Source organism: Eurosta solidaginis, chromosome 5 (assembly GCF_040869045.1).
Source record: "Eurosta solidaginis isolate ZX-2024a chromosome 5, ASM4086904v1, whole genome shotgun sequence".
NCBI lineage: Eukaryota > Metazoa > Arthropoda > Insecta > Diptera > Tephritidae > Eurosta > Eurosta solidaginis.
Window position 1 is genome coordinate 82,524,435 of NC_090323.1, and position 13,578 is coordinate 82,538,012.

The window sequence follows — 13,578 nt, forward strand, 5'->3', positions numbered from 1 at the left end:
ACTCAAAAGTGGTTAGCTGTCAAAAAATCTACTACAGAAAACGAAACGAATAGAACTGCTATACGGATCAGAAATTGAACCAGATAAATATCAGGATCACAACGTTGTTGTTGCATTTGCATGTTAAATTTCTATCCGTATCTCGCTCAAGTCTTAATGGAACGTAACTTACGAATATAACCGCTGGGAAAAGTCACAATGTCCGTAAAATGACTAGGCAAATGACGTGGAGCGTTTTTGCAGGGCATAAACTGCACTATTACCTGAAAAAGTACTAAGCTCCCTACAAGACAGGTACTCGTTACCTAATCGTTACTTAATGGCCCCGGATAACTTGGTCACCAATTATCGTCTTAATCACTTTTACATTACTGTCGTGAAAAAAGTAACGCACGCGCTCTCTTAAAATAGTGTACGTGTGCCTCGCTTTCTCGCTCTTACCTATTATTTTTATTATTTATTTATTATTACGGCGTTTTAAGCCTAAAACTTAGATTATTACAAATTATAAATACATTTTAATATGATAGGATTTCTAGCGTTTGGGGTGTCGGAATGCATCAGATTCCAATCAGCACGGGAACTGGTGGTCCCAACGGGCGAGTCTTGGAGTCATCTCATTGGGAGGTTGGAAGGACGTGTTGTCAATCCTGCCCTACTCTAAGACGTATGATTACACAGTTTTATTATTTATGCTGTCGGAATGCATTTGATTCCGGTCAACCCAAAAGCTAGCAGCTCAGCAGAATGAGCCACGCTTATCCTCCCTGTACCAGCTTTTATGTAAACATAATTAATTATAATATATCATTGTTGTAGGAATATACGTGATTCACATGAACACTCCAACTCTTTGTTTATTTTCAGGAATTCTTTCCCAATTTGATTGCGAGCGATATATGTATTTTACCTGATGCATAAGGTTCCTCTGTGTCTATTTGGATTGCCATGTACGCTCAAGGATCAGTAACATGAAATACAGATACAAAATATTTTATCTTATAGGAAGGGTTTTGCAATAAACTTTTTTGAAGGTGTTTAAGTTTTCACAATTTTTAACATGATTAGGTAGTTGATTAAAACATTTCAGGCCTTTGTAAAATATATTTTGCTTGTCCATTTCTGTTTTGAGAAGAGGTACCCGTACTGGTTACCTTCTGTCAATTCACTTTTTATATGAATGAAACGCGTCCTTTTTGTTTAAATAATATTTAATTCATAAATAATGCATGTTTAAAATAGTTTTTACAGTTAAAATCAAGTCCTATTATTCTAGTAATTTTTACATATGTGCATTTTTATATTTATAAACTATATAAATACATTAACGTCTATTCATAGTAGTGCCCTTTCCGAAACCTTGTTTTGAAGTTCTTATTTTTCCTGCGCTGGTGGTGTTGCTCATCATCAGTTTGCAGAGTCATATTAGTTTGGTAGGTATGGTAAGATCAGACGTAGCGGAACATAGGCAGCATGTCAGGAGCATCACCAGAATCCAAAGAAGAATTGTGATTCATTTCGTCACCTCCGCTTTCTTCCATATCCGGATTTATGCCAAACTAGTAATTATAAATAGCTTGTAGATGCCACATATGTGTAACTATACCCTCAGGATTTTTCCGTTCAGATCTTGTGGTGTACAATGAGCAAACTTTTCATAAACATGGGCACGAAAACTTGTATATGCTCTAAATTCTTCACCACATTCTGAACATAGAAAAGAAGTTCTTTCATCCATTGTTTTCTCATGTTCCTGTGTTTGCGTAAGTACTATTGTGATGCAAATTCTTGCTTACAATATGGACAAACAGTCAATTATAGAGTTTCCGTTGTTACATCAATTGTTTCAGCGTGTTGTGCACGTAAATGTAAATTCATATTTGAATGTGTTTTAGTCTTCCAATGGCATAATTTACATTTTAAATAATGACTATTGGGCATGTGAGAAATTTCATGGTCCAATAATTTGTTAAAGCTTGGTGTAGCTGTTTGAAAATTACACAATTTTTAAATTGTAAATGTTCTAGCTTCTCCAGACGATGCATAAAGTAGAATGGCGATGGCTATCTTCACCGGTATATATTGATATTCGGGCGAACAAACAAAAGGACCACTTATAATTGCATACCTCATGTGCATTCGCATACATATGTTGCATATGTGAAACATATAACGGTGTACCAGTGGCTTTTTATGCAGCTGACGCTGGATGAAGCATTGGATTTTGTGTTGCAAAGTAGGCGACACATGTTGCTGTTGATGGATGCGCATATTGCGGATATGTTGGTGGTTCACTAGTCATTAATTGGTTTCAACTTTTTGCGATTGTTGTTGTTGTTGCTGGCTGGTGATGTGGTGTTAACATCTGTTGTACAATTTATTCGGGTGCTTGCACATATTTTTGTTGTTGTTATGATGCTGGAAAACCTTCCGATATTGAAAGTCGTTGATTAGTGTAATCTCCACGTAGTGAACTACTCCCAGGGCTGCGTCCGCGGTAACTATTACATTTGAAGGCCCTTAAGTTACAGGCATATTGACATCGCTTACATAACCGGTTGACTCTAAAGTAAAAACCAAAACAATATATTAGAATCTGTGTTTATGAATAACATATTTAAAGTGTTCTTACAACAACGTGATCGGCGGCTACATCCTCATGAAAGTAGTGTGGTGTTTCACCTTGTATAAACGTAGGCACTGGATGTGCTCAACCGTGCAGAATAACATTAGCAGTAACATTATTTACATAAATTGGTCCAGTTTGATGTGCACCAAGCGCTGGCGGAGAAGCTCCTAACTTCCAAATCGCTTCAAGGTAAGTTAATTAAAATCATAAAAACTGCTAGAATCAAATTTCATTATTAATATTTTTAAAACAATTAATTAATTATTATAATTCATACAACATACCTGCACTCCAGTCATTGCTATATTTGCCTAAGGAGATGATAATAATGGCGCATCAGTATTGCAACGCATACTAACCCGATTTCATTTGTTTTGTGATGCATTTTTTTATTATCGAGGAATCAATGATTGGACCACTGCCTTGCCGCTTCACTACCAAATTAGGACCATTATTATTGTGCTCATGGGGTGTCTTTGATGGGGATGTCTCGCCTTGCACACACCAGCTGGTAACGCTTCTGCGGCGAATGCGAGCGGCGACCCGTTTCTCCTCCCTTCAACCAGATTTCCCTTCTTCTCCCATCCGCACTCCGTTTCCCCTGGGCCAAGTTTTCCTATAAACAGGCGCTATTTTTAGTGAAAGACCGGCCATACGTGGCGAAGAGTCACACCCTGAATAAGGTGCCCAAGCTTTGCTAACAAATATGGCGGATCTGGAGAGGACAACTCGATAAAACCCGTAATTCCGAGTGTCATCCGAACCGTGCCCATGGGATGAATGGAACTACGTTAGTGTGTCTTATAACGGTGGCTTCCAGATACCTGACGCCATCTGGTTGTAATTAGTCTTACTGGGATATTGGGGGCTATGTCCCAGCTGACCTACCTTCCCCCATAATCGTGGATATTTTTATGAATAAAAATAATATAAAAAACAACCAAAATGGAGCTGAAAAGCTCCCAATAGATCAGGTCCATTGCGACCTTTCGGTGCAAGCCGAATCAGCTGTCGCCACAGACTTGCCGGGGCCGAATAGTCCCCTGCATTACGTGGAGATGGCAGATGTGGGGACTCTTCAGGATGCAAATCGGGTAGAGTCACAATCCACAGTCGCGCCGGAGGATGAAGAGAGGCTCCTTGCCTCTCCGGCGAAAAGCGATCAGCCTGGCCGGAATGCAGATCGAGATCGGCTAAGTGGTGCCGCTCGAAAACGTCTCAAGCGATTATTGGCCAGGCGGATTAGCTACAATGAAGCCAGGGGACTTGCCAAAGAACCCTTGCGATCGGTCCGTGGTGAGGAGTCAGCCAAGAGAGGCCGCTCAGATAGCTCAACTCCACCAGAGAGAGAGCCTAAAAAGATGTCGCTGCCCAGAGCTGGCAATACAAAAATATTGTAAAAACCGGTGGAAAGCTGTGCACCAAATGTCGAGGCAACCATGCCTCCCCATCGTGCTGCAACAGCTAAGCAGTCGGCAACTTTTAGGAATGTCCTGAGTGGGGTAATTCTGGGCATTGTACCTCCCGACTATCCAGCCACGGTCTGGTCTTCATGGGAACTGAAGGCCATACAGAAGGCCATCCTGGGAGAGGTGATGAGCCAAAAAGTCGGTGCTATAAAGCCCACCTTTAGCGGTTGCACACCTTGCCCAGGGTGGCTTTCTATCACCTGCAGGGATGCATCCACCGCGGAGTGGCTAAGGGCTATCGCCGCAAAGCTCACTCCATGGCAAGGTGCCAAGCTGAAGGTGGTATCTGATGCGGATATACCACGTCGCATCATTCTCGTGGGGTACTTTAAGGAAGATGAATGCCCCTCAAACGACGACATCTCGAGGTTAGCTGAGGCCCAAAATGTCGGCTTGATTACCAGGAACTGGAGAATCCTCAACCGGATTCGAAAGTCCACGGTGGCGGAAGTTACTATAGCCGTCGATCCGTTGTATGCGGAGCTATTAAAGCAACGCAACTACTTGATGTTCTGGGGGTTTGACAGGGTCAATTTAAGGCAACCACCTCTTGGGGGCCCCAATGTCAGGAAGGGGAACAAAAAAGGACGAGGACGAACGGCTGAAGAAGCCGTAATGTCGCTTAACGATAGGGCAAAGAAGGTGGCTACACGTGGCCGCAAATACCATAAATAATGTCTCCCCTCCCTATCAAAGCCAATAGCAAAGACGTCTGAAATGCCTTTAGGTGAATCTTCACCATGCCAAGGCAGCCTCAGACGTCCTAATTAAAAAAAGAAGGTCTGGGAAGAGCCTTCATCCAGGAGCCCTGGATTCAACACGGTACCGTAAAAGGCCTGAACAGTACTGATGGTAAGATAATTTGTGCCACCAGTTCTCGGCCAAGAGCGGCGCTGCTTTAAAGCAACAACTAATGTTTCTTCCACTTTTACAGTTGTAACGTAGTAAATGCTACGCCACTATGTCTATTTCCGATTTAGCGTCCACCCCTAACATTATATTTTCCATTTACTGCCCACCCCTAGTATTGTATGTACCGACATACATATACATACATACTGGCCCAACAACAATCGCGCAAGCACAAGGCAAGCCAGCGATGGTGAACGCACAATGCTTGGGAATTTTTATTCGTGGCGCGCTGTGCGCGACAATGCGAGCATAATTCCCAATGTGTTCATAGTTGCATAGGAATAAAATGATTTGTCGGAATACACCAGGCACACTACGCCTTAGGTAAGGGAAGTGCGTGCTGGCCGCCATTGGCGGTGCCCTTTGGTTTAGGAGGGTGCGTTACAAGGTCTTGAGCATACCTCAGCCTTTGACCAAACCCACCTCATAAATGGCGCGCGAGCAGGGACCCGTCTCCTCAGGCGACTATGCCAAAACAAGCGAGAGCACCAACACTACAGTAACGGGTTCACCGAACACACAACCAACAATTGACACCAAGATAAGCGAAAACACCAACACCACGCTCAACGTGGACTCTCTAGGCTGGATTTAAATGCTGAAGAAGGAGAGGCTAATCGAAGAATGCAAACGCTACCGAATCTACACTGAAGGACATACCTTCGCCGAATTGCGCCGCACACTCAGCGCACACGTCCGAGACCAACGAAAGCGTAAGTCAACAGAAAATCTGTTGAGAGAGGTAGAGATGGAGATCGCCGCCGAAGAGGCCCGGACAGTCACATCTACGCACGAAACTATACCGGCCGTTACAATCAGAGGGTCGTCCCCTCAGCGCGAGCAGAGCAGCATAAGTAACACCAAGGTCATGAACACAGTCCGCCGCTGGGATGTACATTACGCTAGAGGCGAGACATTATACGACTTCCTAGAAAGGATTGTGGAACTGGCAGAATGCTATCTGATTAAGCCAGATCAACTCCTCCCAACCCTTCCAGAGATACTGCGTGGCAAAGCCCTTCAATGGTTCCGCATGCGAAAACAACAACTATACACATGGGCTGACTTCCGCTCCGAAGCCGGAGAATTTTTTTTGCTGAAGCGACACATTAGCCAGCTAGAGGGCGCTATTCGCCAAAGAAAACAGACGATCAGAGAAAAGGCCAAGGACTATATCCTCGCCCTCCAGACGATGATTCGCCGCCACCCGACTTTGTGCAAAGACGATCATCTAGAACGCATATACGACGGACTGCGGGTGGAGTATCGACTTTTTGTGCAGCAGGGCGAGTTCCAAACGATAGAGCAGCTTATGGAGCTCACCGACGAGTACGAACTACTGCGGAGCGAAGAAGCCAAACAGAGCCGACTGTTAACATATAGCTTAAGCACAGTAGTAATCGAGGAGCTGGAGGAGCAGAATGATCAAATAACGCACTCCCTGTCCACACTCACTGACCGTTACGATGCAAGAAACACCTGCTGGCGATGCAAGAAACGCGGCTACCGCCGTTCCCATTGCACCAACAAAATACGACTTTTTTGTCCTAGATGCGGCCAAGACGGAACGCTCTCCAGGGATTGTGCATGCTACGGAATGAACCGAAGTAATCCGATAACACCCGCACTATTATCATCCGTTGCCAAAGGGAGGGGAACGACGGACGTTTTTACATACAGATGTCCATCGAAGGATTGACGTGCCGCACCCTGATCGATACTGGGGCCACCGTGACATACATCAATGAAGCCGTGAGAAGGCATCTGGAACAACGAAAGATTCCATCGTTATCCAATCGTCGCAACGTGCAACTCGCCGACCAATCACGCATTGCGAGTACCCACTCCTACCCGCTCAAGGTCAAATACAATGGTCAAACAGCCAGTACGTTGGTATCTATTATCCCTAATTTGGCTGAGAGTGTTATCCTGGGTATGGACTTTTTGGCAAAGCGCAACGTTACCGTCTCACTGGATGGAGTGCCCCTTACCCCAGCCGGTCCAACGAAGGCAAACGTACCCGCAACCCTGCATTACATAAGGGAAGCGGAACACCTCAACGAAGAGTGAAAGAGAGAAAACCTAGAGCTCATAGAAACACATCAAAAAGCACCCACACACCTAAAAGGGCCAAACACTGCCGCAGAACACAGACACAACACACCACTAAAACAACGTTATTACCCGGCCATCCTCCTCAGCGATAATGGTGAGCAACTCGTCACTAACGCCCCGGCAACGATCCTGAGGGATCACAACATCACCCACCGATATACCGTAGCGTATGCCCTCCATATAAATCCTACCGAGCGCGGTAATGGCGTTAATAAAACAAGGGTGGCACAAAGTACGAAACAAGACCATCGGAGCTGGCACCAAGAACTAAGCGAAATAGCGTTCGCCATAAATACGGCCCAACACAAATCAACACACACATCAACCGCCGAAATAAATTTTAACCGCAATTTCGTCGAGCCGAGAGAAACACGAACAAAAGATGCCATGCCCGAAGGACCGCCTCCATTCGACGCAGTACCGTGGCCGACAAATAAGCCACGAATACTGGACGATAAGATATTCTGGGGCCCGCCATTAAAAACCAGCCATTTAAACGCCATCGTATGAGACAAACCAACCACTGGTGACATTGTACCGTATGCACCAACCCGAGAGCCACGCGATACTACTAATGGAAACCACGCCCAGACTTCTTCGCCAGACTATGGCTAAAACGCAAAGGGTGGGTCACGGCGCGTAGGGTGGGCGAAGATCACGCCATAATCAAGCTGAAAGAACACTCCAAGATGGTATGATTCGATGGCTGAGGAGAAGCAAGATCCGACCTAGTTTGATAAGTTTCTATACATGAAATATAAATACCTTAATTTTGAAATGTAAATTTAAAATGTAATTTAAAAATGTACATATGTATATACCTTAAGTTTGAAATGTAAATTTAAACTGAATTTCGTACTTGCAATGTAAATTTAAACACAAATGAAATGTACACATTATTGTTGAAAAATAGAAGAAAAAATCATAGTAATTAAAACATCAACGAACACATATACACACATGTCGGCCGAGCCATCGGATTCAACTGATGGTAATACATACCTGGGCTCTGCACATGGTAGTTTAGGCCTCCGCGCCAAAACCCCAGAATGCCACAACCTTTCGTCCGCCGAAGTAGGAGAGGAACTGCAACGTAGCAAATGCTACGCCACAATATCTATTTCCCATTTAGCGCCCACCCCTAACATTATATTTTCCATTAACTGCCCTCCCCTAGTATTGTATGTACCGATATACATATACATATATACTGGCCCAACAACCATCGCGCAAGCACAAGGCAACCCAGCGATGGTGAACGCACAATGCTTGGGAGTTTTCATTCGTGGCGCGCTGTGCGCGACAAGGCGAGCATAATTCCCGATGTGTTCATAGTTGCATATGAATAAAATGATTTGTCAGAATACACCAGCCACACTTCGCCTTAAGTAAGTGAAGTGCGTGCTGGCCGCCATTGCCGGTCGACAAAGGGGTGCCCTTTGGGTTAGGAGGGTGCGTTACAAGGTCGGTTCCACCGATGGTACGCCCCCCCCCCCCCTGCCTATCGGACGCCCTGCCGGTTTACCCACATTTCCGGTGAGTAAGACGGGATTTACACCCCTTATTACTCACTGCAAAGGTAATGCACAAGCAGCCTTCTCGGGTAGGAAGGAAACCCCTCCCAATGCCAGTGGCGGGGCGGATTTCCCCACTACCCTGGCAGACTGCCTGAGCCAATATAAATACATTCTAGGGTCTCCCTTTTGGGTCGACGGGGGTAAAGTTACAGGGTCGGTTCTGCCGATGGTACTCCCCCGGCCTACTGGGCATCCCTAACACATATTCCAGGGACTCCCTTTGGGTGACGGGAGGGAGGGGTAAAGTTACAAGGTCGGTCCTGCCGATGGTACTTCGCCTCCCGGCCTATTGGGCAACCCTAATATTTTGTCATCATCTCCTCTGAGTAAGACGGGGCTCAGCCCCCCCCCCCCCCCCCCTTGCATTTGTGTAGGGACTACTTTGGTACCAACCGATATTTTTTTTGATGACTTCTGTTAAGACATACGTGAACTTTCGGTTAATAATAATTATCTTTTTCCGAAAGTCTAGGAGAAGTGTTATCAATTTTGATGGTCCTTTGCCGGATACCGGTACAAACAGCACGGACCAGATCGGGAACAATTTAATACGGCCACGTTGAGCCTTCTTTCGCCTATTTGTTATTCCGCGCACTAGCTGTGTTTTAAACAGATTAAGTACGAAAGTTCCGCAACCACCTAGGGCCAAGCACCAGCTTGAAACACTTTAATTGATAAATTAATGCCTGTAAGTTTGACAAAAACAAGCTATTTAGAAGGGTTTTTATACGAAATAAAAATTAAGTGCATACCTAAGTCCATATTTTCTTGTTTCAGATGATTATAAATTTATTATTCAAATAAACCGAGAGTGAAATATCCGATGTAATTTATTTGCAAATTCATACCCACGAGTTTGCTGTTGGAATAAAAATAAAGAAAACAAGCTTTAGAAGTTATGAAATAGTTTACTGAGGGAATTTTGAAACAAACAAGCACATATAACACACCTTCAATCTGTTGATCATAGCTTCCTCAGCATCCATAACTTGAGATTGCTCTTGAATAAGTCTGTATAATTTGCATTTATTTTCGGGTTTTTAATTTTATTGCACATTTTTTAACTAAACTTTTGGCTAACAGTCTGCTATAGAATTTTTGATAAACATCTTTCCAATCCTTAATTTTCAATATAATCCAAAATTTTTTTTATTAATTGCGCTTTTAGATTATCTGGTATTGGTTTTAATATTATATACATGTTGCATAAATCTTTGCGTTTCTCCTCTGATACCATATGTTTGCATTCGGACTAGATAAAATCAAGCGGTGATTTACAAACCGATCCTCACGTTTTTTACTTAGATTTGCCATTGAGCTAGAAAAGTATGATGAAAAGAAGTTAAAAACTATTTAATAAAATGAAAAATAAAAGACGATACTATACAACTTAATAGTATTTTGGCAATACCTTGAAGCGTGCTGGAGTAAAGACGCTACCTCTGCGATCACGTTTGGCCATTTGCTACACCATTTGCTAATCATAAAAATAAAAAAAAAATCTGAAAAAATATGTAAGTTTTTATAAATTGCCAATACTAAAGCATTCAAAAAATATTGTTATGCTCACATTTGGTAAGTTTTGAAAAATCCTCTGGTTAGGGCCTTTTTGAATTAATCTTACCCTATGCACCTAACACTATGAATATTTACACATGTGACTATCTATTTACAACACTGAGTGAGTGAGTGTAGGTATATATATACATTCTTAAGCTAATCCTTTTTTTTTAGTTTGTATAATATTTGCTTATGTCTATTGTGGCTTAATCCTACATATCTCCTTATATCATCTAAAACCGACTGCTTTGGCTTTTCGGCAAATACATCTGTAAAGGTATAAGCACAATATAAGTATATATGATATTGTTTTTGTTGGCATTATACATAGACTCACCAAACACGATGTCCACACATTTTAACGACACAAGGGACTTTTTCCCATTGCGCCCCTCAAGGTTATAGTCCCGTACCAAATCAACATGCAGCAATGTCCGCAGAACGCCATCAACAGTGCCTTTAACCCCCTTGCCTTACCAGGAGCCGCATATATAAATAAAAAATTTGAAGAACATTATATATATTAATAGTCTTTACCATCGCATCAGCACTGGCTCTGTTTTTTAATTTGTCCTCCAGAGTAGCCAGATACTCAATGGAGGACATGGGAAGCTTTGAAGCAAGGTCGACATACCCCTCATCTTTCATATCACCAGTGATACGGCTGATAGCCTGGTGAGCTCTAGCACCAATAACTCTACACTCTCTAAGTAGTTTGCTTTGTGCCTGAACTTCAGATTTATGTGGCACCTAAAAAGAATAAAAGGTTCGTTAATAGCGCTCAAACAATATAAATTATTTTCTTTTTACATTTTCCTTTAGGGCGATCTCGATAACTGCGAGGCGATTAATGCAGTCCTTCTGTAACGCTTACAGCACATCCAGACGCTTTAAAACTTCTGCCTCTGAAACGTTTTGGATGGCAGGCTCTTGGCTGTAGGGAGCGCAGTCGAAACTGAAACGGCGCCTTTGAACACCTTGTACACTTTGCTCTATACAAATTTTTCATTAATCTATAATTAATAAATATTGGCATCATGATACTACCTTCAACAAAGGGGGCCTCTTCACATTCCACTTCGGAACCTGTTACTTCAAATAAATCTTCGAAGTTCATTCTAAAACGAATTGGCATATTGCAATTATAATCTTATATATAAAATTCTTGTGTCATAGTGTTTGTGGTTGAACTCCTTCGAAACGAATTGACCGATTCTAATGAAATTTTGTGAGCATATGGAGTATGTCTGAGAATCGGATCTTATCTTTTTTCATACCTACCCTTTTTTTAGACACATTTTTTTGTTTTTATTTTTTTATGAAACAGCATTCAAAAAAACATAAAACCCAAATGGGGTGGGAGTTGGAATGTGAGTGGGAGAGTGAATGGGATCGCGACTGGAAATAAGGAATGGGGAAGAATAAAAAGAACTAGAGAGAGGGAAGGAGACGGAGACTGAGAAAGATATAGTTAGACGAAGATAAATAGATAAGGATAGATGGAGCGAGGGAGGGAGAAGGAGAGGGAGCTTAAGAGAAAATAAGGGATGGAAAAGACGAATCTGCTAGTAATGAACATAATATTAGTAATAGTAAAGAATTGATAATATAATAATATTAATAATGATTATTCTTGAAAAATTGTACTTTTTTTATTCATATTCGTTTGAAATAATAACATTGCATCTTCGTTTCACATGTATAAAATATTCATACCAAAATTTATTTAGGGTTTTCCCTTTTTTATATATAAAAATTTATATTATTAGATGTTTTAAAATTTGTAGATATATAAATTTAGGGGTTTATTGCAACGCACTACTCTTACATATATATACATAAATTGTAACTTTTAATAGTTATAAATTTACTTTTAACAATGCGGAAAAATTATCTAAAGGGCTGAATTGTTTGACACAGTCTGCAATGTTCAAAATTCCATGCAGGTTAAAATTAATTCGTTCATTAATGTATAGTGATGAAAGAGCTTAACGAACTCTTGCAAAATTTGGTCAGCTATATTTATTCCGATATTATTAGATCTCTTAATACAAAGCAGCCGAATTCCGGTATGAAGTAAAAGAAAGTGATAATACCGATCTTCACTACTGCAGCCTTTTAATACAGTTATTCCGGTATATAATAAAAATTGTCGAAATTTCGTTGATTTCCAATTGCTTAATTCATTAAAATCGCGAGCTATAATAATAATAATAATAACTCTGAAGGTACAAATTTGGATAGAAACTGAAGCTTTTTTTTCATGACAGACAAATAAGTTTTAGAAATTAGCAAATTTAATAATTTTTTCATTACTCCCAAATCGACTAAATGCATTGGATCCAAAGGAAACTGAGAGACCATGCCGTAATTAGCAGACTCTAACACCATTTCCTTATTTTTATATTCTAATCTATGATGGCTTATATCTTGCCGATGCTTAAATGATTCATCGGTTCGTGCTATTCCCAAACTAACAGGGGAGCTATGCTTTTCACTTGTGCAGATACGTTTTGGACAAGCTTGTTTTGCAGAATGAGACATAACTCCAGTTACAAAAGCACGTGCTGGTGAATCACAGGTGAACGAACGAACTCTAAACTGTTTAATTACCTCATTACTTCCAACTTTAATACCATTTTCTCTTAAGTTAGTTACCTCGTTGCAGAAACTCATTAAAAAATCATTAGGGTTTGGTGGCTTACTGTTCTCTTGGAAACAGGCAATCAAAAATGGGTCAACTTTAGGATGATTAACTAATGCCCCCAAAATGGGCCAAAGAGTTTTGGAGGACTTTGTAAGCTGTAAGCCATCAATCCCAACATTAATTGTTACATTAAGGGGACTCATGAAGGCATATAAACTTATAAGGTGTAAAATTATATCCATTTACACACGCTGTTATATGAACGCACCTAGAAATACTCTTGATAAACTTGATTGTTTATCAGCTGTATTATTGCCAAACAAAAATTTTTTGATTGTTATACAAATTAAAAAATGCCAAGATTAAGTTAAAAATCAAAACTAAAACGTCTTTACTAAGATATTCTTGTAAATGACTTGCTGATGTTGAAGATTTCTGATGAAAATGCCTGCTATAATGTCTGCAAGGTTGCATTCCCCTGAGTTTACCGCGTTTACACAATGAAATGTGCGCGTAAATTTATACAAATTGTGTAAATGATTTTTCATACAAAATTTGACAGTTCGTTTACGCACTAGATAAATATATACGTTTACACACTTTATAAGGCATTTACACGGTTACATGAGTCCCCCTATTATTACTACTTTGAAAGAAATCGAAATCTCT

The 13,578-nt window shown here is 41.2% G+C and overlaps 1 pseudogene; it reads right to left on the reverse strand.

The window, feature by feature from the left end:
- Positions 1-1,815: 1,815 nt before the first annotated feature.
- Positions 1,816-13,151, reverse strand: LOC137254199 (uncharacterized; annotated as a pseudogene).
- Between the last annotated feature and the right edge of the window lie 427 nt (positions 13,152-13,578).